The sequence below is a fragment of the Sturnira hondurensis genome, unplaced genomic scaffold, assembly GCF_014824575.4.
Source record: "Sturnira hondurensis isolate 20B ecotype Veracruz unplaced genomic scaffold, ASM1482457v3 Scaffold0014615, whole genome shotgun sequence".
Lineage (NCBI taxonomy): Eukaryota > Metazoa > Chordata > Mammalia > Chiroptera > Phyllostomidae > Sturnira > Sturnira hondurensis.
The window spans coordinates 1,905,539-1,910,377 of NW_028087246.1; the positions used below are offsets into that span (position 1 = coordinate 1,905,539).

The 4,839-nt window shown below is 55.3% G+C and overlaps 1 long non-coding RNA gene across 4 annotated transcripts; it reads right to left on the reverse strand.

Moving 5' to 3' along the window:
* Nucleotides 1-1,646: 1,646 nt before the first annotated feature.
* On the reverse strand, nucleotides 1,647-3,758 carry LOC118999175 (uncharacterized). Of its 4 annotated transcripts, none has more exons than XR_005069053.1 (4): nucleotides 3,599-3,758; nucleotides 3,009-3,159; nucleotides 2,587-2,820; nucleotides 1,647-1,768 (listed from the first exon to the last, which is right to left on the reverse strand). It is a non-coding gene; the product is annotated as an uncharacterized LOC118999175 (long non-coding RNA). The 4 variants fall into 4 exon arrangements; XR_005069052.1 differs by adding an exon at nucleotides 3,300-3,334 and having other exon boundaries at nucleotides 1,647-2,820; XR_005069054.1 differs by lacking the exon at nucleotides 2,587-2,820.
* Between the last annotated feature and the right edge of the window lie 1,081 nt (nucleotides 3,759-4,839).

Genomic DNA, 4,839 nt, shown 5'->3' on the forward strand with positions numbered 1-4,839 from the left:
TTTCACTCATCAGCCGATTCTCCTGAGACTCCCTGTTGGAGACTTGGGCTCTTGAGGTCCCAGTCTTGCTCCCTGGGGTTCGATGCTCAGCACAGCACTCTTGTCTGTCACCCTCTGTCTCATTTGTCATCCGTGTCAGCATTTCTATGACCTCTATGCTGCCAATGCTCTGATACATACCTTCAGCCCTGACATCTAAGGTGTAAAACGTTTTCTATTTATCTATGGATTTGATTGCATTTTGGCCGCTCCACGAACACCGCCACGTCTGAACAGCCACCAAGTCCAAGTTCCTCAGGATGACGCACGTGCCCTTGGGTCTTGGCTCCTGCTCTTCCCTGAGTCTTACTCCCTGTCTAGTCACCCCAGCCCGGCAGGACTTCCCAGGGCACGCGGCGATGCCTCACACCTCTCTGTCTTGTGATATGTGCAGCCTGGAATTCCCTTCCGCTCCTTGCTTCTCAGCTTCGTCTTACTCATCTGCAGTGCTCACCTTAGGCATCTTCTCCCTCTGCCAGGAAGCTTTACCTGTCTGCTATCATCCTCAGGCAGAGCCACACGCCCCCACCCCAGGTATGCTTCTACTACCACATGTATCTCACTCAGCACATTGTCTCAGATGGCCAGACCCAGCCAGTCTCTCTGTCTCTCCCTCTCCCCGCTCTGTCTCTCCATCAACACATCACACAGCCTCCACCCTCTGTCCTTTGCGCTCTGGCTCCACCGTCCCTTGACAGCCAGGGGAGCCTGCCTTGCATGGGCCCCTGACTCCAGATGCTTGTCTCCCTGCTGCGGTGCCCACAAGCCACTTCCAAGCAGGAGCAACACCTTTGAGACTCTGGGACTCGCATCCACCTCCCCAGGAGAAAGTGATCAGGCCAGGCCACCTTGGATCAGAGATGATCCCTGAGCAAATTGGGGAGAGGGTAGGAGAGGGATCCCTGGAACACAGGGCACCTCTCTGAGCTGAGGCCCGGAAGGAGACAACACCCTCCTCTGGTGCCACTGATGTGAAAAAGTGAATCATGAGAAGAAACTTCTAGAAAAACAGCACTAAAGCTAGGCCCTCTTTCCCGTGCCTAGAGTCAGCCTCTTTGAGCGGATTGCGGTTCTGACGAGGCTAGCTGGGCAGGACTGTCTTCCAGTGCATCCTGACTGCTGATGCTGCACTGAGATTCATAGGTCCACCAGAAATCAGAATCTTGTGTTCCTTATTTTTTTGCCCAAGTCCTGTTCTTCAAGGGCTCGCAGAAACAATATGGGCTCCATCCCCACCGAGGTTGGGTCCAAGAAGGCCTAACTGGGCAGGGATTGCTCGGGCAGTCCAGGCATCCTGTGGAAGTCCCACCTTGGCTTTCTTGGGCCCTCACTCCATGGAGACCAGCTGGGTGATCTGGGGAGGGGGAGGCAGGAGTTCGGACACCCAAGTGATCTCTGGGCTCTCAAGGGGCAAGAGGCTGTGCACGTCGCCACACTGGGGCAGAGGATCACTTGGTAGGGCACCAGCCAGTCCTGGGCCCAGAGAGAAACAACCCGATGCTGTCTCTCAGGAGCATGCAGCCAAAGAGACACACAGGGGAACGGTCTCCCCAGGCTTCATCGCCTTTGCTGCTTTGTTTACCTTCACAGAACTTCAAGTCGGACACGCCATGCAGTTTATTTCATTTATTTTGTCTCCCTTCCACACCTTGAGAATGCAGATTTCATAAGGACAGGGACTTTTTGTTTGTTTCTTTCTTTCTTTTGTTCCTTGCTGCATCCTCAGGACCTAGGACAGGTACATAGTAGGTACTTAAGTATTTGTTGAAGGAATGGATGAAATCCAGGAGTGAGGTCTGTGCAGGGCCCTGGAGAAATGCGGTCCACGCTAGAAAGTCAGCGATGGCTTTCTGCAGCCAGCGAGCCCGAGCTGTGTGTCTAAGCACCGGCCCGGTGGCCCCAGGTAGGAAGAGGAAAGACTCAAAAGGAAGGACCAGCCTGCTGCACCCTTGGACTGGCTGCCCTCGGTGCCCAGAGGCTTCTGGGTGTGAGTCAGCTCTGCGGCCGTGGGCGGGGCCCAGGCAGGCAAGTGCTGATCGGGTGAAAGTAAAGCCGAAGTCCCAGGCGTCCCTGTGTTGGGGATTCAGTGTAGGACCAAGAGGGGGACCGTGGTGTGTGATGGTCTCTCCCAGGATCTGAACAGCCAACCTCTTCTGCAGTCACTTGCACAAGACCAGGGAGGTGGGGACACGTTGGGACAGGGCTTAGGATCTTGCTCGGCAAAGGGACGGAAGGGGCCGGGCCCTGGTGATAAACACCCCAGCTGGCACAGGATCCCAAATGTCAGGGGGGCAGTGAATGGGTGGAGACTTCCATGGGACTCCTCATGCTGGCTGCTGTTGCTGCAGGACAGGCCCTGAGCAGAAGGTCTCCTTGTTCTCAGCGGGGCCCCACCCTGGGCCTCCCGAGGTCCAAATGCTCACTTTACAGTCTCTTGCTCAGCCGTACTCTCTGAAAGCCACTCTGGGAGAAGCTGGGTCAGTCCCCAGGCTGAGCCCCACACCCCAAGCTTTCCTGTTGAACCCGGATGCTGAGTCCAGTCACTACCTGTTCTCGAGGGTGAGTGTCCCTCGGAGGCCCTTCCTGCCACCAGTCCTCATTTGGAAGAGTCTCATTTCATCAGAGAGGCTCTTTTGATGCTGAAGGTCAAAGGCCTGGGGCCAGGGTGTGGGTTGCTGTTGTTCTGGGAGGCTACCTGGCCCCATTCAAATGCACCCACCTGTCCCTGGGTCAGCTCAGTAGAACCAGCAGACGGGGCAGTGACCTTGAACACTGTGGCAGCTGTACCCGGAGAGACCAATGCAGTGTCACACCACGGACTCACCCCTCCCTGCTCCCACTGGGGCAGAAGTGCCCCCTGAGGTCGGCCTGGAGCTGCACTTGGTCCCATCCATAGTGTTTGGCTTACAACCTCCACCCCCTTCCACACACACCCCCCTTTTCCCCCGATGCTCCCAATCTAGACTCACAGCTCCTTCCAGGTCTAGCGCATGATCGCAGAGACCAAGGGCAGCTCAGGCAGAGCTCAGACGTGGGGGCTTTGCCTCACCAAGATACCCCCTCGGGTTGGTGCGGACGTGTCTGCGTCTCGGGCAGGTGTAGATAACCTCTCCCAGAGGCCTGGGTAGGGAGTAGGGTGGGGTAAGAAGAGGTTAGGAGGAGAGAGCAGCCCTCCACTCCCACCTGCTCTTGCTTGTCCTGCCCGTCTCCTGCTAGTTGGGCTGCCCCTGGACTGCTTTGCACCCCCCACCTCTGTTCACCATTTCCTGGACTGGAGGGGCCAGCTCTCCCCTTGCTTCCAAAAGGATGGGGGAGAGAACATTTTGTTAAAAGTTAACTTGGAAGGGAGAGAGAGAGTAATTTAGAATATCTTTTTTAAGGTAATAGTCTGGCTTGCAAGGCTATTTTTTCCTCTCTGTAGAAGTTGAATAGCCCTAGCTTTTTTTCCCTTCTTCTTAATTTAACTTCTGTAATAAATCCTAAAATGTCCCCAGGCAGATAAATGGAGCACACACTAAGGCGGAAACTCAAGGTCTCCTTGCATACTTTTTCTACGTACCCATTTCTCATGCACAAAGTAAGTTCTCACTCTGAAAAAAAAAAAAAAGTTCAGTTTGGCTGTTTGAGGCAGAACCGAGCTCTCCTCTTTGTTCCCTTCTCTGTATTTCTGGATAGTGAATGAGTCAGACAACGGAGGAATCTGTCGGGGGCAGCCCTTTGTCCTCTTCTCTCAAGTTCCGTCCTCCCCGTTCCATTTCTGGCCCCCTTGGGTCCCACACAGCTGTCCTACATATCACAGAAGAATGTGGGGTATTCACCTCGGGTCGTCCGCTGTGGAAAACCCTTCTCCCGGGAGGCGATGCCAGGGTCTCAGACGCAGCCCGAACAGCGGGAAACCTGCTCCCCACCATTGTCAAGGGGACACAGACGGGTGGGGCTCCATCCTCCCCTGCCCTCTGCCATCTGGACATTTGCTCTTGGGAGATGACACCGGAGAAATAAGGCACATTTCCACATGCCTGCTGTGTTCGCTGAGTGTTTCTGGAGCTCCTGCTCTGTGACAGCCAGGGAGAAGCCTGGAGGGGACAGGCGAGTCCCTCGCTCTGTGGAATGCCCTGTGAAGGAGCAGGCGAAGCTTGCCCCTGGAGTCGAACCACTGCCGTGCGGGCACAGTGCTCCACCCACCACCCTCCACATCGTGTGTGGGACCCCACTCGGGCCCCTTGCCTGTCTCTGGCTTGTAACTGTAAAAAACCTGGGGCAGAACCTTTCAGGTCCTGCATCTGTTTTACTTACTAGTTGTGCTACTTTTGTTCATCTGTCTGAGCCTCAGCGTCCTTACCTACAAAGTGAGGATTGCAGTAGTACTCCCACCACGGGGTTTGGTGAAAGGTGGACGCGATGGTGTTTGGAGGGGTTGAACTCAACATCCGCCTCCGCAGGAGTCAGGGATTCTGTGGGGAATCTGGCCCCAAGCCCGAAACAAACTGGCCGTGAGCTCTGAGCTGCAGGGCAAAGAGGCGGAAGGTCTTGGGCTCTGGTTGGGAAACAAGACCAACCCCCAGGGAGAAAACAGAGGACAAAGGAAGAGCCAAACTAGGATCCTGGTCACAAATATATTAGGGATTTGTATAAGAAGAAAAGCTGGGAGGACTCTGAGCAGCTGTGGCTGGTGCCGGACGGGACCAGAGAGACCGCCTGTGATTAAGGGCCATTCTCGGGAGGCCAAGTTAGGGCAGATTCATGCTGAGCCCCGCACAGGCCCAGGTGATGGGCTCTGAAGACTTCCTATGGCCTCAC